Below are 21,526 nucleotides of genomic sequence, written 5' to 3' on the forward strand. Positions count from 1 at the left end.
ATGCAAGGTAGCGTGTTTAGGCTGTCCAGTGCGATTGAAAATTTGCCCATTCTCTCCCAGGCAGGGATGTGTCAGAAACTCCCCAGATGAACCCGGCAACAAAATTTTTTTGGTGCAGGAGAAGTACCTTTGGAAGCTTTTCCAGCTGTGCACAGAGTGCCTCGCACCTCGTGCAGTCAGATTCGAGTGTGAAGGCACACTTCTAGAAGTTTATGGGGAGTGTGCATCTGGCCATTTCGTTTACTGGTGTAATCAGGACGTCGAAAAACAGCAGTCGATGCTCAACACGCAGCTTTGCGCAGCAGTTCTCTTCTCTGGATGCAACCCAACAGCTACACTGAGAATGCTGGCTTCAATTGGTGTACCAGTTGTGAGCAACAGGACATTTTTTGCAATCCAGCGTTCATATCTGTGGCCTGCAATTGACACGGTAAGGAGTCATTGTGAAGAAGTTTCCAGCTTTTTTTGCATGGTCAAGGTTCAATGCGCACTGTTTTTTTTTTCAGGTTTGGAAAGAAGAGCAGAAAAGTATGCTGCAAGAGCTGCAAGGCCAACAGGTGAACCTTGCTCGAGATGGACTGGCTGATTCACCAGGATTTAGTGCTAAATATGGCACGCATACTCTGATGGAAGCTGAACGCCACAAAGTCTTGCATTTTGAAGTCGTGCAGGTGCGTTTCCACTTTGATACAACAACGTTCTGTAAATTTCTATAGCTCACTAATGCCGCCAAATGAACTGTAACGCAACATTTATATATCATGACTTCTTTCTACAGCACATGCATTATCATTGGCTTAGCCTTGAATCTCCGTGCTGGTAGATGAAGCATCAGCACAGCACAACTTTTTTTAGAAATACAAAGATTTATTTTCTTAAAAATAGTTACAGCTGGGAAGGAGAGACCTCAATACATGCAGTCTTTTTTTTTTAAATTGGTAGACACGCTGCACATCACTCAATATCCTTTGCCATTATCATTCCACAGTCCAATGATGCTGGCGGCAGCTGTCGCATGCAGTTAGAAGGCCTGAAACAAGGCCTTGCTTTTCTGGAGAGTGAGAGCATCAAGGTAGCAGTGCTGGTAACCGACCGTCATACACAGATCAAGTGCTTTCTCCGCAACAACAAAGCTGCAATCACCCATGAGTTCGACGTGTGGCACATGGCAAAAGGTATCTAGCAGCTGCGGCTTTACGGTGGCTGATAGAATATTATTTTCAACATATTTATGGAATATATTACATTAGTTCTATTTTTTTTAATATGCATTTTAGGTATCATCAAGAAACTGCACACAGCTGCAAAAGAAAATAACTGCAAGGAGCTTGCACCCTGGATTAAGTCTGTGTGCAACCATCTGTATTTGGCGGCAGCATCCAGCGAAGGCAAAGCAGAACTCATTGTGCCCAAATGTCTGTCACTTCTTAACCACATAAGGGACATCCACACACACGACCAGGCATCGTTCCCCTCGTGCTTGCACGGACATCGAACCCAAGCAGTGGCTCAGAGAAGGTATGTTACATTTTGTAATGAAAATATGTGAAAGGCCATAGCGAAGCATAATTAGGCACATCTAGGTATGATATACAAAGTAACAAAATTCCAATAAGAGAGGGTTTCAGGTAGGGAGACATAATCTCTAGAGTACTATTCCCTCCGTGTTTACAGGAGGTATTCACTGACCTCAAATGAGAAGAACTGGCGATAAGAGTTAATGAAATTTGGTGATCACGTTGCCTTGCTAAAGAACTCGGAACTCCAGAAGAGTGGCAAATCGGGCTAGTTGGTGCATGTTTGTCATTTTTCGAAAGCGCTAAAACAACATGGACAAAGAAGGAACAGACAGGGATGAGCACTTGTCCATGTGTGTTCCTTCTTTGTCCGTTTTGTTTTAGCGCTTTCGAAAAATGAACTCGGAACAAACTGCAAAGCATTATCGATGACTTCGACAGGCAAAGCAGAACAGTGGGTCTAAGAACTTTATGCATAGAACTTAAGCAATGTCCAACAGTCTCTGAAGCGAGCAGTGGTTTATGATAGGCAGCGAAGCATTAAATGTGGGAAGGGAAGAGGTCTAATTAGTGTAGGTAATGACCGCAGATCCAGACCATGAGAGTGAAAGAAACAGCATAATAAGTATAAGGACAAGTGCATTTAACAAGTATGCTGAAATCATGAATAGTAATTTACCAGTAACGCTCAAGAGGAAATTGTACAACAGCTGTACCTTACCAGTACTCACTTATGGTGGAGAAACAAAATTAGCAAAAAAGGTTGAACTTAGATTGAGTACAATGTTGCAAGCTGTGAAAGTGAAAAGTGTAACATTATGATATGAAGAGAGCAGAGTGGGTAAGTGAACAAACGAGTTAATGATATCCTAGTAGAAATCAAGAGGAAATGGCAGGCAATGCAATGGAGAGGCTGGACAACCTATGGTTGTTGAGGGTTCCAAGATTTTTCAAGAGGGTTCCTCTGGATTCCAAGATTTCAGCAACCTGTGCAGTGCAGCAGGATTTCAATGAAAAGCTTCATGAGCTAAGTAAATAATGGCTGTTTCAGTTTATTCCATACCATTTATTACAGTGCACCTCAAATACCAATGTTTATTAAAACTATCGAAACTTATAAGATCTGCATTACTGAACACAAGTTTATTTACAGGTGCACTGAAACACTTTTTAACTGGTTGATGCAGAGCATACAGCAAGCCGCACACTTAGAGCTTTACAAGGAGATGATAATGGCCATTTCTTTTTAGAATCAAAGGCTTTCCAGAAGCTTCAAGACATTGCAAATTCTAAGGCCCTTCTGCAGGACATGCCGCGGCTATCTACTAGACATCAAACCTATGGATTAGAGGCTTTTCATAGCCTTCTAGTGCATTTTGCACCGAAGACCTACCATTATTCGTATTTGGGAATGAGTGCCAGGTAAGCTGTTGTCTTCTATTCTCTACTTTTACAGTCAGAAGCCATCGATATCACAAAACAATTGTGTTAAACAAAACAAATGTTAGACATGCATCTGTAGAAAAAGTGAAAGGCATGTAGGCACGTGCCAAAACTACATGAACAGGTGCCCATCTTAAATTACACCTACTGAAATTGTCAATAGCTGCATCATTTCTTATGCCGTATAAACAGAAATTAAAAACACAGTCGACCGAATCGGAAGGGGTTTAACATGCCGACACTTTATGGGCATTTAGAGTTTCGGCTGTGTTCACCATGCAAGCACTGCACTTTCATTTTCAATCCGCCCGGCAACTGAGGCGATGCTTTGTTCTCATAGCTCTTCAAAAGTAGTACTTTGCTCCTAAAGTATTTTCATCACGCGTGCTCATGGTGCTTTCAAGCACTAATTGCTAACATGGTGTTCTGCTCAACTCCCATCAGTGACCTTCTTTTGTCACATGATCTTTACAGTTAGATTGTTTACATATGTTACAATCTACCACGCTTTTACACTGTCCTGTGCAACTTTTTCCGGACCCAACTCTCTGTACTTCACTACAAGGAGAACAGTGGACCTGGTCAGGCACGCGCAAAGGATGGCACACTTCGATGGTGTGTGCGTTACCCAAAGGCAGCATGTGGTGACCCAACAGCTTGTCCAGTAAAGGAGCCACCCACTCATGGTAAGCTTGCACCACCTAGTTTATTTGATCACGAAGAAAGTGAATATTGCACAAGCTACAAGATGAAATGCTCACACAGGGTACGTCAAACGCCTCCTCGACAAGGTTGTGGCCATGGCTGAGAGCATGCAGCCTCAGGAGAGGAAAACTGCTCCAGAATCTCGTCCACCACTCAGCAGCAGTTTTCCAAAGGCCCCAAAAGAGAACCTGGTTGAGAAAAGAAAGACAAGGTTCAACAGACAATGATCAGTTTCTTACCATCTGCAGAGAAAATACCGGTAAGTAGTATGGGGTTTACCGCAAGTCCCAAATCTGAATGTGGCTTGATAGCCATTGTGACAGGTAAAAATGTACAGCAAAGGATGTGATGACATGCACCGTATACTTTAATTACAGAAAACTAGTTACCAAAATGTTTGGTTCGTCAAAAAAAAAGAAAAACAGATATTACTAAACATAAGAAGGCAGAGTAGAAAACATCATGCAGCCACTAGAAAGTATGTAGACCACTGTGCACTATATGCTGGAGATTGCGTAGATTATAAAGGGAAAAAATGCAACCTTGATAACCAGTTTAACGCCTCTATCCTTTCCTTTATGGCATTTTTTTTCCTTTAGCTTTTTTTACCTTTTGCGGTTTTATTGCATTGTTCATTTTGATTCTGTTGCATATTTTTTGAAAAGGGGGGTCTGTTTTTGCATTCTTTTCATGTCAGTATGGCTATTAACCCGCTTCTCTCCTACCTGTAGGTGACAGCCTCTATGGCCAGACAAGAGCTGTTTGAAGACCAAGTGCGCCATCTTCCCACCCTCCTCACTCCACTCCCCACCATAACTCCAGCCCATCCTCCTTAGAGTGAAGGGCCTATATAACCCCCGCCAATGATGACTGCACTTGACCTGACAAAGACAAGTCCTCATGTTGGAATGTTGGTCGCTGGACTGAGGCTCTCCCTTCATTTTATTTTTTTAAGATTGAAATCTCCCGTACTTCTTATCTGCCATTACGAAAGAAGAACCAATGCACTACTACCACATATTTAGCAGCCATTGCTGTCTTCTAGGAAATATTACTAGCGACAGACTGTGGTGAACACATCATACGCTATACGACAGTACCTGCATGATCTTAAAAGCGTTATGCTTCTGCATTTGTCGACAATTTGCAGGCTAGCACGAAAAAAGACTTAATCATTTTGCTTAGTGTGCTTCATGGAATAGTCATTTGGTAAGCAGAAAAAAAACTTTTTTTCTTGCCACCTTTCTGCTCTGCATTTTTGCGGTAAACATGTTGCAATTTTTTGGCCCTTATTTATTGGAAGGGCAATGATGGTGAAGAAATGGACACAAGGCACATTTATAGCTAGGATTTCAGTGTGTTGGCCGTCGACTACGGCACTTTCCAGCAGACTATAGACATAGCTCAATTTCGTACAAAATTTAGTTGAACGATATTGTATCCATCATTGTATCCAGTGTTGGATGTCTATGTCCAACCATTTAACCATGCATGAACTGCAAACAGACCAACTACCTCAATCCACAGCCATACTAGGGAGACAGCTAGATGCCAGGGCAGACTACAAAGGAAAGTTTCATCCCAATTACAGATCTTCAGAGGTGATTTTTTGTCCTTGACGCAAGTAGGTTTTGCATTGCCAAAAGGCTTCCAACATGGTTTTTGTTTTTTCTGTGACAGTGTGTAATTTATTTTATAATTCGCAGTAGCAATTCTGACATGATTAGAGTTTTATTGCTTTAGCTTGCCCTTCTAAGCGTTCGATAAGCCAAACAGACCTTCTCTCTTATTTCAGTTCCCTGAACAAGTGTCTACTGTGCATGAATCCATATGCCGCTAGCGTATCATTACTGCATGGAGCCCTCATATTTGCATTTATGCCCAAGATTTTAAAAAATAATTTAGCTGACGTAAAATCTTATTTTAAGTGGACTTGCGAACTCACTCAGCTGTAGAAGCTACGATTTGTTTAATCCCTGCAGCTGCATCTTTCAAGTTGGTGTTAGTTCAGCCTAACTGCCTTATTTTTTCTGTCATACTGAAAAGCCTCATGTGATCGAGAATTTTAGGGCAGCGTCATCAATTCCCCATAAAGGAAGGAAGTTTTGCTAACTCGGACATACTTGCTTGGCACCGGCGGCAATAAATGCCACAATGCAGCTATTCAGTGTAGTAAAATGCAACTTGATATTGGTTCAACATGTGCCTAACGGTTTTGTTGCTGCTGGTGTAGTGGATCACCACAAGCAGTCATTGAAATGCTGGATGCCAGGAGGCTGTCGCCTACTACGTATAGCAGAACAACGCTCGGCCAGCTTGTACATCACTGCTCAATGGCAACAGTCATTGACTGAAGTTACAACCCGTGTAATCCCTGCTGTCTTATCTTGCAGGTTGGTATTGGGACACAATTATCTTGTGTGACCTCACTGAATGGTAAGAGATGTTCTGCCAATCTTCACAAATTAATGCACCTTATTAACATTTTTAGAGGGCCACAAATACTTTTTAGTGGCTTCAAAGCGGAATAAAATTGTGGTTTTTTGCCATGTGGTTTCTTCATGTCAATCACATTAGTGCCAGGTTCCTGCACAGTGATTGCAAGAAAACCTGCCAGAACTCAACAGACCCAGCTAATTTAAATTTGTCCTCACTCCAAAAAGCCCTTTTTCTTGCTCTCACTTTGCAAAAACCTCAAGCACTGAAAACAACACACACCTCTGTAGAAACCTCTCTCTGCAGGAACACATAAAAAAGGTGGTTTTCTCAGACTGTATCCAGGTGACAACTTGGTAGAAAGCGTAGACTGTTTCTCATTTGTTTTGAGATGAGCCAGACAGCAAGTACGCTGCATGTCGCTATAGCCTGTGAATGAAAAGTGCTAAAATTTTCCCCAGGGTTGATTCAAATTTCTCACTCATTAGTGGAGAATTTGCTGTCCTTTTTTCAAGAATTGTGTTAAACCACAGGCTATCATAAATTTCGCATTAGCCGCACAGCGCAGGTTTCTCCTAGCGATTTCTGGCACTTGATAATAAATGCAGCAGAAGTACTCATCTTCCATTCTGTGCAAGCATACAAACACCTGCTATGAACGAGTAATGTTGCAGCCACAGCGAAAATACTGTTATGCACAACTGGGTGCCACCCTACATGCGAAAAAATCGCGTACCGGCATCAGACACGTACCGGAAATTTTTTCGCGAATGGTGCCGGCCGGCGCATGCAAAACTACAAGAGCTCTGTGGACGGCTCCTTTCGAAAGGGAGGCCTCTACCGACGGCAGCGAGTCTAGGCGCAGTACATGTGAGCTAGCGAACTCGCCTTTCCGTTGCATCAAACTTTGGGTATAACTGCCGCTCTCCAGCGTAACCAAAGCAATATTGCGAATTACATCGCAGCAGACGAACGCACTCAGATCACGCACAATCAATTAATTATGCAGCAACATAATACTTTCTACTCCATGCAACGCTTTGTACGTTGTGCTATTGCCAGGCGAGAAAAATGTGGTCGCGGGTCTTTTCACACACCGTGCCACGGCAAGATCAAGAACACATCGCAGGGCAAGCGAAAGCAAACACATTCCGGTTTAGTCGTTTCTGTGGGCTATGGGCGAACCGTCACGATCTTCCGAATCTTCCTCGAACTCCGAAAGGCATTGTGCGAAGTGGCTTATCGCGAGAAAGTTATCGGACAGTCGTCAAGCTTCTGCCAATAACGACATGCAAATTCGAAAAATGACGTACCACGTACCAGAGCAAGTTTCCAACGCCGGTAGACGATCCCGGCTGCTCTTTGCTCCCCGCCACGGAGATGCTGCGTCGTTTGTGAGCGAAACTGGTACGAACACGTACAGTGACACCCCGATGTTCACGTGAGTGTCAAAAGTGTCCTATAATCGCTTTCACAACACCGCGAAGAGCTGCAATCAGCACGCAACGCAGCCTACGCAGCACTGGAGCCATATCGGCAGCTTCGCCGGTCCTCGAAATGTCGTCACGTCTTCTTGGCCAATCAGAGGCGGCGGCGCAACGCGCGCTGTGCCCCGAGGCGCCGGCTGCGTATTTCTGCTAAACACGACAATTAGCGCTTGTTTTTACCCAATTTTAGTTCGATATTCGAGTTTGCAGCATCAAAAACTCTAAGGGGCCGCCGAGAGCCCAATTTTTGCAAAAAGTGCTTCAGTCTCCCTTTAATCTCATCCAGGAAGGCAGCAGCGGTCTGGTTGATGGCCGCAGCTGGTGTGTGGCGCTTCGACGTGCCTCCGAAGTCCAGGGAGACCTGCAGGGCAGGACGCGTAGGTGGTAGGGGGAGGGCAGGATGGCTGGCGGGAGGGAGGGCCCAGGGACTCCATGTAGGCAGCGGAGAGCATGCCCATCCTGGAGCGGGGCGTCCCGAGAGGCGTGCACGGAGGGCTCTGCCGTCAGGAACATGGTGGAGCCGGTCCGTGTGTGTGAGGCCTCTCTGCAAGAGTAGGAGATTTAATGGGAGCACCCCTGCCTCGGCTAGGGTGGCTGCGATGTGGGAGCTCTGTGGGACTCCCACGAGACGGCGGATCCATTTCCGCCGAGAGGTCTCGAGGCGGCGGAGCCTGGTGGTCCTGAGAGTCACCAGAGGAAGGGCATAGAGCACCGCTGATGTCCCAGCTTCCTCAAACAGCCGGATGGCCCAGGTACAGGAAAAGCCGTTTCCGCGTGCGAGGAGGCGTTCGGCTGTTCGGCCGACACGGACCAGGTGGAGCAGGAGGGGCTTGTCCGCTGGGATCCAAGTGAGGCGATGGTCGATGGTGAGACCAAGGTACCTCACTTGCTGCCTCCAGGGGAGGTCGATGCCGTCAATCGCAAGGTACGGATTCGCGACGTGGCGCGTGCACCCCGCGGATGGACGAAGAGGGCCTCTGACTTGGTGGCAGAGAGCACCAGGCCCCTGGACGCCCGGAAGCACTGCACCTCGTCGAGGGCTCGCTGGAGGACCTGTCTGGCAGAGGCGATGTGCCTCCGAGAGGCCCGTACCCAGAGGGCGACGTCGTCCGCATACACGGAGCAGAAGACCCTGTGGCAAAGAGGAGGGCCGCCGTTTTGGCGTGCGAGAAAGGGAAAGGCGCGAAGACGCGGAAGTTCAAATTTTGTCTGCATATAGCTCAGCTTCCACAAAACGCATTAAAATAATTCTTACTGGGGGATAATTATGAACCGTCATCTTTTAACATCCCAGACATATCGCACCTTTACTGAGAACCCCCTTTCTGGGTCCCTTTAAGAGTGAGACGCGACAGCGTGTCGCAGCGTTGCCGAGGAGTACACGGAACCCCATCGCCCGTTCGGCGCGACGCTTGGCCCGATGGACAGTTTTAAGGAAAGGACGCCTGTCTCACATATTTCGACGGACACCCTGACCGGGCCGTAAGGGAAGGAAAATGAAATGAACAATTGCTTTTAAGGAAAGGAAATGACGCCTGTCTCACATTTCTCGCTGGACACCCCGATCGCGCCATAAGGGGAGAAAAAATCAATCAATCCATCCAACAGTTGGTTTGCAATCAATCGATCAATCAATCAATCCTTAGCGCTGTCGCGTTACAATCCCTTCCCTTACGGCGCGGTTCAGGTGTCCACCGAGATGCGCCATTTTTCGCTCACGCCGACGCCCACGACACTGGCTTTTCTGCGACACGAGCTCCTTAACGCTGTCACGTTAAAAACGCATCCGAAAGGAGCGCACAGAGCGAACGAGATAGAGAGAGGGAGCAGAGCGACTAGACGTTTCATGCTGCCGCGCCGCGCAGGTGTGAGGCATGTCAAGTTATCGGCGAGCGGCGCGGTTGCGCGAGGCATCTCGTGTATCCGAGCCACGCCGGCGCATCCTGTCGACGACTCTCCGCGTCCTCTACAAGGCGCTCGACTACAGAGCCGGAGTACCCGGGTTCGAACCCGGCCGAGGCGGCCGGGTTTCGATGGAGGCGAAACGCAAAAGGGGCCCATCTGCTGCGCGATGCCATTGCAAGTTAAAGATCCCGAGGTGGTCGAAATTTTAAAGCGACAGCTTTACTACGCTATGTCGGCAGGAATCGTGTCTGCAAAATGTGTCGGCAGCAGTTGTGAGCAACTAAAAATGGATAGTGTAAAACGAGTGGTTGTAATCGAAAGAGGATGGTGTGAGTGTGCTGCCCGAAATAATTTTTCGAAATTGGATGAATAGTTACAGCGTAGCGCCAAATGTGAGAAACCGGAAGTGTGGAGTGGACAGAGCCAAAGAGAGGCGCCAAGTTTGAAAACTCGAAATGGGCAATCACGTGGCAACCATTTGGACAGCAGGGGGAACGAACGCTGACATCTCATACCGACTGCAGGCAGCGGCAGAGGTAGTTGAAAACTATGCTCTGGGGAGAGGTCTTTCCTGCTCCCCTCAAAACTCTGAGATCTTCTCGCTTAATACCAAAGACCAGATGAAGAAAGAGACTCGCTTTCCTCACCTATACGGCCCGATAAAGGTTGTCGTTGGAGGTAGGTTAGTACCTAGGGTTGACACTATAAGAGTCCTAGGATACTTTCTCCAGACGAACGGACGAAAGAGCTCTCGGATCCCACCGAACTCCTCAACGGAGAAATTGCTTAGTATGGGAGTCCACAATACCTGTGCGGAGATCACCAGGGCAGTAAGAGAAGCGCAAATTTGGAGGCTTAGCTCCTCAATGGCAGGCAGGCAGATCCTCAATGACCTAGGGGAGAGCGAGAGGAAACCCCCGTATACTGCAGAGCTAATCCTCTTAGACATACGGAAGCATCTCAAAATTGCCAATATACCTAAGAACATGCACCCGGAGCATGATAAAGAGAGGAGAAAACATAGAGCCCGAACAATAATGAACAATCTTGCCCGGGACCCGCCGGGTAACATAGCCTTCTGCGACGCAGCCTGTGGGTCCGATGGCGCCTCCGTCATTGCCGCCGTTGATGGGAATGGGGATAAAGTCACTGTAGCATCAATTAACACTCGGAATGCGTTAGTGGCAGAGGAGGCTGCTACTGCCCTAGCGCGCGTCAGTACCGAAGCCAAGATCATCTTGTCCGACAGCAAGGTAGCTGTTCACAACTTTTGTAAGAGGGTGGTCTGCAGTCAAGCCTCCAAATTACTAAGAAGATGCCCCTCAAGCAGAGAGGTCTCCCTCATATGGGTTCCTGCTCATGAAGGCATTCCGGGAAATGAGGCTGCTCACAGCCTCGCTCGAGAACTATACATCCGAGCTGCTCTGGAAGTGCCCCTGATTGAAAATAAAGACCCTCTCATAACGTATAAAGAAATAACAGAAGCACCCAGACTGGATAGGAGAACACTCTCATTTCCGGATCGGTCACTCAATAAAAAGGAGTGCAGGGCCTGGAGGAGGCTTCAGGTCAACAGATTCATTCCTTACTCCATGCTACATGATGAAGACACTGGGGAGCCTGAGCTCTGCAGAAGCTGCCGCAGAAGGGCTTCGCAAAATCACTTAATTTGGGAATGTCAGGATTCTCCTGGAGCTAAATCACAAAGCATCCCAGACCTTGCCACCTGGGAAGAGCTGATCCAGAGCCACGGCCCGGATCAGCAAAGACTGATCATCCGACAAGCGGAGACAGCTTACAGAAGACTCTCTCCGCGGTCTCCGGTGCTGAGAGCCGGCTGGGAGGCACCCCCTCCTAATTGCTGCGCCCCGACCGCGAGACCCCACGATGTCGGAAATAAAGTTCATTCATTCATTCATTCATGGCCAGTGATAAGTGATCGATACGTAACCAGGAGATAGAAAAGGAAGGATAAATTAGAGGCAATTAGGTAATTAGCGAGAAGGAAAAAGTAATGGACGGGTAAACAGACTGGACTGGTGTATAGTGAGTGCGCGGGAACGAAGCGTGGCGGAAAATTTGAAAACGCGAAATGGTTGCCGGGATGAAACGAGGGTATAATCAGAGTTAATCGACAACCACTCAATCAAGTGAACGAGAAAACAACTATAGCACCAAATTTGAAAGGCGACCAGTCTCGAGGAGGCCTTTATTCTTTCTTCAGTGTCTTTTACTCCCACTTTCCTTCCTTCGCTTATGGCGCGGTTCCGGTGTCCACCAACATATGTGAGACATTTACTCCGCCTTTTCCTTTCCTCAAAACTGAGCTGCTGCTCAATTACTGCTAAACCTGGTTAGAGAGCGAAAGCTGTGGTGTATCGGGCAACTAGACGCGGCTTGTCGTCTGTAACCTTGTGTGCGTTCCGTTTCGCACGCTGCATAGACAGTTAATTAATGGTTGATCGCGAGAGGTTTATCACCAAATGAACACCGCGGCCTATTGCTGCAGTGCCGCATGTCTGCCACAACGTTGCCAGAGCTAATGCAAGCAGCCCAAATCTCTCTCTCACCACCGCCACGCACCTTAAAGCGCGATTGAGGCGTCCTCTATCCCATGGACCAAGTTTTGCGGCTTGCTTTCCTCAAAATCATCGGAGTCTAGAACGTTGTCAACGCCAAGGGCAATTAACACAAGGAACGCCGATGGTCTATCCGCCTCGTGCGCTGGTATGGTGGCGCCACTGTTCCAGAACAAGTGGCGCCACCTTACTCGCGGCGAGCGCGGAAAGCTGCTGTCCGCTGTCCTGTGAGGCAGCGGAAGGATCCGTGAAATGCATGCTTCCCGACAGCGTCAGCGCGTTAGAACAGGGTTTCTTTCTGCCGCTTTTGTATTTGCGTGGCATGCACACTCGCATACACCGTGTTTGTGCTGCAAAATGAACTAAATGCAAAGCAATGCAAGTCACAGCCCGCTCTCGGCCGTGCGCGCTTTTTGTACGCCGGCGCCTTGGGTGCGTCGCTTGTCGCGAGCGCTTCTGCTGGCGGCGCTTCGTTTGATTAAATTTACTCGACACCCAAACAGTCATTGTGGTGGCGTTGTAAAAAAAAAAAATCTCTCACGGGGCGGGCAGGCCACACACTTCCTCAGTAACACAGGTCGTATTGAAAGTCTGCCGTGAGGCGCCGGGTCCGGCATATATTCACACTGCAACATCGGTCTGAGAGCTTAGTCGGTATCCACCAGCAGCAGGATCGATCACCACCGCCGTTCTTTAGCTTCCTCGCTCGCTCGGTCCAAACGACGGCGGGGTCGCGCTTGAGTGCAGTCTCCGGAAAGAAGAGCAGGCATGACCGGCTTTTTGGACGACCGGAAATGTTGGCGCGTCCTTAAAAAACAACGGTTTGGTGCGCGATCGCGCACATTGTGCAACGCCAAGCCTATGTATGATGTGTGCAGCAGCGCCCTCGGGTACCTTCGGGATATGTGCAGGCTCAAGCTGCAGAGGCGACCTTAATTTTTTTTCGGCTCGTTTCTTCACCGTCTGTTGGTTTCGAGCACTCGGTACAAACATCGAGCTTGAAATCCCTCTTGCTCATCGCCAGGTATTGCGCGCAGTGACGTGAACGCTCAGCGCGTGAATTACTTTTGACGATATGCGGCGGGGTGCATCACCCAGGCTGCTTGCAGTGTGCCGCGTGCGGGATTAATAGCTACAGGGTGCCACGTACACGCTGCTTTATATATACAGTGCTTTTTGATGTTTTGTAAATTAGGCCAATGGTAGTCGCTCGCGCAGTTTGTTCTCGAACAGTGCCCGAGACTCGCGCGTGCGGCGCAGATTTGTTTACTTTTTGTGTACTCAGCTCTAACTTGACAATTTTCTCTCTCGCTTCTCCACGCTGGCCTGTTTACCCTGCACGCCGTACTGCTCTCGGCAGCGCTGTCTCGTTTCGCACCCGTATGATTTCTAGGAAAAACGATAAAACTTTATATTTAACTGCTTCGCGGCGGCATTTTTGCAGCTATTACGGCACCCTCGGAGGCAGCAGTAAATAGACTTGCTTTTTTCAAAGGGCGTTTTCTCTCGGTTCTTGTGGGAATCAAGATCGAACGCCTAGCAAGCAAGCAGGAAAGCACTGTTGCTATGAGCTTTGCTACTAGTGGCGTGCGTCTACGGCAAGATAAACTGCCCAGAAGCAAACGCTGAGAACAACCGGAAACGGTGATAGAAACAGTCAGCAGGCCAAAGGAAAGCGTTTCTGCAGGCCGAAATGACGTCGCGTTCGCTCATTGACGGGGGTAATGTCTAAAGACTAGCCCTGAGGCGTCGAGTCATGCATGTCTGCAAAAGAGTCTGACTCTAAAAGCGCCATCTGAATTTAAAGCTCAGTGTTTTTTTTTTGCTTCACCTGCGCTCGATTCATGCGATAGGTCGTGCTGTGACAGCGCAGTCCCGGAAAAAAAAACATGACAAATGCGCAACCCAAATAAAAAGAACTGCACCCGAATTCAGGTGTGGGATGGCCATAAACGGAACAGTAAACGAGGTGGGTGTTTTGCAAGGCATTTCCGGCTTGTTCTTGAGAAGATCCACGACGAGGTCACAGGAGCACAGCGTCAGCTGCAGCGGCGGCCTCTGATCGGAACAGCAGCTTTTTTTCCCGCTGCGCCTCCCAGATGGCGCCACATGTACGGCTAAAACTGCAGCGCACGAGGCGGATAGCATCAGTACCGCGTTTCTGCTACAACGTTGTGAATGCCAACGAATGCAGCGCACATCTGCCGCAATACTGCCACGTTAATGTTAAAGTGGGACTGAGGTGTCCACACTCCCAGGTGACCAGTTATGCGCCTTTCCTTTGCTTTGCAAGAAACTGAAGGTTAGTTTAATAGTAATATTAATAATAATAATAATAATATTAATAATAATAATAACAATAATAATTGGTTTTGGAGGCAAAGGAAATGGCGCAGTATCTGTCTCATATATCGTTGGACACCTGAACCACGCCGTAAGGGAACGGATAAAGGAGGGAGTGAAAGACAGGAAGAGAGAGGCCGTAGTGGAGGGCTCCGGAATAACTTCGCCCACCTGGGGATTTTTAACGTGCACTGACACCGCACAGCACACGGGCGCCTTAGCGTTTTGCTTCCATAAAAACGCAGCCGCCGCGTCGGGTTCGAACTCGGGAACTCCGGATCAGTAGCCGAGCGCCCTAATTAGTTTTCAGAAATTTGTTTTGAGGAAAGGAAATGGTGCAGTAACTGTCTCACGTGCACGGTGGACACCCGAGCCGCGGCGTAAAGAAGGGATAAACGTGGTTGGGCTGAAGGTCGTTTAAAGTCATTCTCCGGCCTACGCGACTGCTTCAGTAACTAGCGTAGTGAAGCTTTTCGCTTCAAAAACATTAATGACATCGTTTTCGCAAGCCATGGTGGCCACACAGTGGAGCGTTGAACGGGATAAGAAGCGACGCGAAATAGAGAAGCCGCTTTCACAAACGATATTGATGTGTTGTGCAGACTTACAATTCGAGAGATGTGAAGCGGATTAGAAGCTAACAATTCAAAGGGCATACACATGCCCAACTATGCAGAGTAAACTCATGGTGCTGAAAGGAAAGCACTGGTCTCCTTTATGGCCTGATTCAATACAGATTTAACGGGCACCCGTGCGGCACCTGGGTGGTGTAGACACTCACCCAGTTAAGGCAGTAAAAAGGTTATCAGCTTACTATTATTATTGTTATTATTACTATTATTAGGTTATTAGCGCAGCTTTCGACTAGACACAGCACTTTTCAACACCGTGGCGTCTTCACTCACTGGCTTTGCAGTAGACAATTAAGAAGTTGCATGAATTCCGCTGCGATCATTGAACCACGCAATGTCACGCAGGTTTTAGTCGAAAAAAAATCATACCACCAACTAGAAAACGACAGCTGAGAAAAATTCTTCCTCGTGCGGCGACAGTGCGTCTCGCTGGGAAAAATAAAAAGAAAATCTTCCTCTAAGCAGCGATACAACTATAACCTATCGGGATTCCTCCTTAGTGTTTCTGAAGTCCGTGAGAAATCTAGTGACGAAATTTATCCGACGGGACTTTTTTTTTTTTTGGTCTGAGACAGAGTTATATTTTAGGGCTGACTCCTGGGTATGTCCAATGAACCAAACGGGACGCAAATAATATTAATTTAAAAATGGAGGAGGTAGGGACCCAATGCAGGAGGTTGTTATCGCGATCACGACTGTTGGCACGGCATGTCTCGCTCCTATGAGAGGAGTTCGTCATGCTGTTACCAATGATCTCTCATGCATAAAGGGAAGTGGCGCGTTCGTAGCGCTCCCGGCCTTTTGGCTAAGATCAGAGCCGTCAGGCTGCTGGTTTTCGGAGGGGCAAACCCACGCGCCTGGAGCGTAGCGGTCTGTAGCCCCGCTCCCGGAAGGAGGCCCCCATCCCCCTGGAGGATCGTCGCCCCGGCGCCGGGCTTTTGGCCGGTCGCCCGGGAATCCCGGCCGCCCAGCCTACCCCGCAGCTTGGTGGAGGTGCTGACCGTGGCCCCCCACCCTCTACGCGCTGCCCATCTGCTGATCCAGGTCCCAGGCCCGGCTCAAGCATGGTTTCTTCCGGTTCCGCTGGCGGACCAACTTTCCGCGCGCCTCCCCCGAAGGCGCACTGCTTCAACTTCTCGTTAACGACCGAGGCCTCGGCCGACGACGTAGTCGACGGCATCGAAGCTGTTGTCGGCCCGAAGGGGCTGGAGTCGCTCCAGCACCAGGGCGGTTACAAGTTCTGCGTCGCCGTAGTCTCTGCTGCGGCGGCTCACAAGGTTCTCGCAGCGGGTGCCTTCCTTGGGAACGGCACCTCAGTCCCGGTCTCCTGCGTGGGTCCTGCGGTCGTGAACGTCACGGATTTCAGGCTGCCGCTCTTCGTAGGTGACGCCTCGCTCGCCTCGGCACTCAGCCCTTACGGGAAAGTGCTTGAGATCACCCACCCTACCCTGAAGGGCCGGCGGCATGTCGACAACGGTCAGCGGCTGGTCCGGATGGAAATGCAGAAGCCCGTACCCAACTTCATCTCTGTCCTAGGGCACCGCGCCATGTGCGATTATAGAGGCGTCCGCAAAGTTTGTTCTCGCTGTGCGCAGGAGGGCCACGTCGGCGCAGCATGTCGCACGCCGCGGTGCTCGCGTTGCGAGGCCTTCGGGCACGACACGGTCGGGTGTCGGGCGATGCGCAGGCGGTGCGGCGGGCCGCACGCGGCGGCGGATTGCCTGCGGCCGCGTTCGTACGCGGATGAGGCCGCCGCCAGGGGACCCGGGGCTCCCCGACCTGGGCCGCCCAAGGGACCTGGAGATGACACCTTGCGACGCCCCGCCGAGCAACGGCCGGCTGACACCCCTCGGGAGGGCCAGGCCATAGGCTCCCCCGTCGACACCCCCGGGGAGGACCAGGCCGCGTACCCTCCGCTCGCCACCCCCAGAGAGGATCAGACTGAGAACCCCCCGGACGCCTCCCCCCGAGAGGAGCAGAGTGCGAACCCCCAGCTGCCACCCCCATGTGCCACCCCAGCGTGGACCCCACCGCTGACGCGCCGCCAGAGAGCTTCTCGGAGCTTTTCTCCTTTGACTCCCCTTCGTCCCCGGCCGCCATCTCTGATGCAACGGGCGCCTTCTCGCCGGAGCCGCTCGCATCTTTCGGCTCGGAGGACGACTATTAGCGACGTATTAGCGACCATCGACCTCTGTCAGCAGTACTGGACATGGGCGGTGGCGCCCCCCGTGTCGACGCGTGGCGTATGGATCCATGTCTGCTGACAGATTGGTCGAGCGTGACCTCTATTGAACAGGCGTTGGAAGGCCCGGTTGGAGACATTGCAAGTGCCAACACCTGGGATGACCTCAAATCGACATGGCGGGCGCTTTTAGTTAGCGAAGGGCGCCAGCGCAGGAATCTCGGAGGAGATAAACACAACCCTTGCCCGTATTCGCATTGTGCAGCGCGTCGCGCCGCTTACCTTTGCCATGCGCGATTACCTCGCCCTTTTAAAAGCGCGCTATCACATGCTTCTACGCCAGTCCTCGCGAGCCGCAAGTCAGGCAGTAGTGCAGGGTAGACCTGTGTCTGATCCAACAGTGCTGCGGCAGGTGCGCACAGGTAGTCTTGACGTGACACGTCAGGTTCGCGTGGAGGAGGTCGTTTTGCCGGACGGTTCCAGGAGCAGCAGCGCGGCTGTCATCTCTGCCGTTTTTCAGCATCACTTCTCACAGCTGTTTGTTTCTGAGGCCGGACGGTGGGACGCCGCCTCCTTCACGGTCGCTTTAAGCAGTTTTCTCGGCCATCTGCCGCAGGTGCCGAGCGGTGTCTGCACACAGCTCAGAGGAACTCTTTGCCACAGTTAAAGGCATGAACGCTGCCTCAGCTCCAGGCCCTGACGGCATTCCCATTAGCTTTTATGCGCGGTTTTACACCGTTCTGGAGAAACACCTTCTCCTGATGGTGAACGCCTTCGTCAGGGACGGCGAGAGGCCGGAGTACTTCAGAGAGAGCCGTATTGTGCTCATCCTTAGGCTTGCCGGGAGCCCATCTGACCCGCAGGCGTGGCGCCCGATCACACTGCCTAATGCAGATTACAAGATTGTGGCGTCACTGCTGGCTAAAAGGTTGAGTACGGTCTTAGCGGAGCTCATAAACCCTGCACAGACATGCAGTGTGCCCGGACGATCGGTGTTCTCGTCTCTCGCACTAACGCGTGACTTGTTCACGTTCACCTCGAGAACGGGAATACCGGGTTGTTTCGTCTCACTTGATCAGGCTAAAGCCTTCGACCGAGTTGAGCACCGCTTCCTTTTTGGAGTTCTCGGGGCTTTTGGCTTTCCGTCCGAGTTCGTGGCGCGGTTAGCACAGTTGTACTCCGGCCTTACAGCTCGATTGTTTTTTAACGGTTCGTTGAGCGACCACTTCAATATCGAGCGCGGCATACGACAGGGTTCTCCCATGTCGCCTTTGCTATTCGTGTTGTGTTTGGACCCACTCCTGCGGCGCGTAACTGAGTGTCCATCGGTGCGCGGGTTCCCTTTGCCTGGCCAAGGTCAGGTGAAGGTGTCCGCGTACGCTGACGACGTGTCCCTGTTTTTGCAAGACGAGGACAGCTATGCAGCGTTCTTACGGCTTTTTGCGTGTTACAGCGAGCTGTCCGGCGCCCTGCTTAACAGGGGCAAGAGCAAAGCTCTGCGCTTTGGCGCTTTTACGTCAGACCTGCTGGGCGACGTTGAGTGGGTCTCAGCGGTCAAGGTCCTTGGCGTCGTGTTCCTCTCCTCAGGAGAGGTAGCTCGCGAGTCGTGGTCGCAGTTAAGAACGACCGCAGAGCGACGTCTCGCAGTGGCAGCGCGTTTTCGCTTGTCGCTATCTGAACGCGCTTTTGTAATCAGATCATCTGTGTGCGCGCCACTCTTCTACGCAGCTCGCGTCGCCTGTCCGCCGCGCACATTCATGCGTCGTTTGGCCACACTTTATGGCGCTTTTTTCTGGGCAGGAAGGACTGAGACCGTCGCTCGCGCGCTCCTCCACCTTCCCACGCGCATGGGCGGGTTCAGCTTGCCCGATTTACGCACCATGTGCAGTGTTCTAGCTGTCCGAGGCGTCCGCGACCTGGTCAACGTCACCGACTACCAGGGGAGGGGACTTCTCGCCTACCTTCTTAGGACGTCGCGGCGCCTCTTTTTTGGTCCGGTAACAGGTCCTTGAGCCGAACAGCCGCCGAGGTTTTTTAGGTATGTCTGTCGGGCAGCCGAGACTCTCACAGCCGCTCTGCCCGAGGTCGACGTCACTAAGACACAGGCCTCCCGTGTTTGCGAGCTCCTTGCTATCCAGGAGGCTACTCCAGAACAGCTCGCACGGAGCAGGCGGGTGCGGTGGCGAGATTTGACGTCTGGCACTCTTCCACCAGACGTTCGGGACTTCGGCTGGCTGCGAGGCTGGAGGGTCTTGCCCACGGGAGTCCGTGTTGCAGCGTGGGGCATCGCCCCTTCTTCGCGGTGTCCTCAGTGTGGCGACACTGAAACCCTGCAGCATGCCATGTATGACTGCGTGGTGGCTAGAACGTTTTGGCGGCTCATGTCGCGTATGTTTTTTGTTTCCCTGAACTCCGGCACCCGGCCACGTGAGTCATTTGTGCGGCTTCTGCTCTGTGTGGGTGCGTTTGTTTTGTGGCGGCAGAGAGGCGTGGCTTCCTTGCAGGGTCGACCTCAGCGGGCCATGTTCCCATTGTTGCTGAGGGTGAGAACGCGCCTCTTCGAACAGGCGTGCTTAGACTGGGTCACCCTCGACGAGGAAGAATTCCTACGCCGGTGGAGCACCCGGTTCATCCACACAAGCAGCGGCCGCGTCATCGTGCAGCTCCTGCCATACTGAGTGTGCTGTGCGCTCCTTGTGTGCGGCGATTGTGCGCGGTATGTTGTGCGTGCATGCCCCGAGTGCTTCCCCCCCCCCCGCACGTATGGACCCTCTTTTGAACTCTTTTGGACTTTTATGCCTTTTGTATTTGTGCATGTCATGCCAACGTGCATTTTTGCATAAGTAGATTGCCGCTAAACCATGTCATTAGTTTATGTTGGGCGACATTACTCGCCGCTCTGTGCCTATGTTTTTTGCGAGGGATACCAGTCCCTTCTAGGCCCGTGGTCAATAAACTTCTCTTCAATCCCACCGAATAAATATCCCATTGCCGGCTGGCGCGCCCGTATTCCTAGAACGACGGCTGTGAAAACACATCCTGCGATACAGTCCGTCCAGTTGACAGCTGCGAGGCGCTAGCGCAACTACGCCCCGGAGACGATATTCGGGCTTCAGGAATGATATGCTTAGCAGTTAGCGCAATGAGGAAACAAGAAAGAATAAATAAAAGGCGGCATACCCATCCTCTCATCTCATAAATCCGAAATATTTCGTGTTGATCGCTCGCGTACGCGCATGAGCCTTCAGGAGTGCGAGTAATCTTTTCTGTCCACTCTTTTCCTTTGTGCGCACCGCTACAGGGAACAGTTGCATAACTGACAGACCCGCTTACAGCAGAAAGGGTTAGCTCCGGCTTCCCCATCTCAACACGTCAGCACGGAAGATTCCCGACTCGAAGCGTGCCGCACGGATTGAGGGGATGTCTGTTGCGTACAGAGGTCGACGGTAAATTTAGTCGGTGTCAGGCAACGGCGATTTCGAGCCTATATTCTGGGAGCAGATAATGCTGCAGGGAACAAAAATCAGAGCTCATCACGAGAAGCATGACCATCGTAACATTTGACACTCCAATGGGCAACATAATACGTAGTAGCGGCTTAGGGCAGGCAGAAGATTATGCTATTGTTCACATCCCACTCAAGGGCATTCAATCGGACGCAGATAATGAATGTTCGTTCAAGCTGATTATATCAATCAATCAAACAATCAATCAATCATTCATTCAGTTAATGAATCAATCGAAGCAACTTTACAGGGCGCAAAAAGGTGGCAGGAGAAAAAGTTGCTACATCGCAGTTTCACTGGCTCCAATCCGCCCATCAGCACAGGAGCCGTAGATTAATCCAAACATAAGTAAGGCATCGTACGTATCGTATCGTAGTGGGCCTAGATAACAGAAAAAGAAGAAAAAGAAAACATAGGAACATATCTTCAACCAAACACGCCACAATACAGACATACACAAAAGAATCACGGTGGTGTTTCCATGGAAAGGCGACGTATCCACACCTTGCAATGTTAGGCAGGTAAAAGATAAAATTGGAAAAGATTGCTCACAACTACGAAGTCATCTAAAGGTGACCATCCCTATCGTGACCGGCTTGAAATGGGCAATCCGGAATAGATTTAAAATCACACCCTAAATTAAAAATAAGCGTGGGAACATTATGAACAAAATGAAGGAGTGCAATATGGCTACCGCACAAAATCAAATTATGCAATATGGTGCATACAGACACACTTGTACACAAAGAACACGAGGTTTTTTTACGTTACGAGAATTAATTTGTTTTTTT

General features: G+C 50.2%; 1 long non-coding RNA gene across 2 annotated transcripts; it reads right to left on the reverse strand.

The window, feature by feature from the left end:
- Window positions 1–287: 287 nt before the first annotated feature.
- On the reverse strand, window positions 288–7,668 carry LOC144095415 (uncharacterized). 2 transcript variants are annotated; one of them, XR_013306728.1, is made up of 3 exons: window positions 7,422–7,668; window positions 3,722–3,853; window positions 288–416 (listed from the first exon to the last, which is right to left on the reverse strand). It is a non-coding gene; the product is annotated as an uncharacterized LOC144095415 (long non-coding RNA). The 2 variants fall into 2 exon arrangements; XR_013306730.1 differs by lacking the exon at window positions 288–416 and adding an exon at window positions 1,262–2,504.
- Between the last annotated feature and the right edge of the window lie 13,858 nt (window positions 7,669–21,526).

The sequence above is a fragment of the Amblyomma americanum genome, chromosome 1, assembly GCF_052857255.1.
Source record: "Amblyomma americanum isolate KBUSLIRL-KWMA chromosome 1, ASM5285725v1, whole genome shotgun sequence".
Taxonomy (NCBI): Eukaryota; Metazoa; Arthropoda; class Arachnida; order Ixodida; family Ixodidae; genus Amblyomma; species Amblyomma americanum.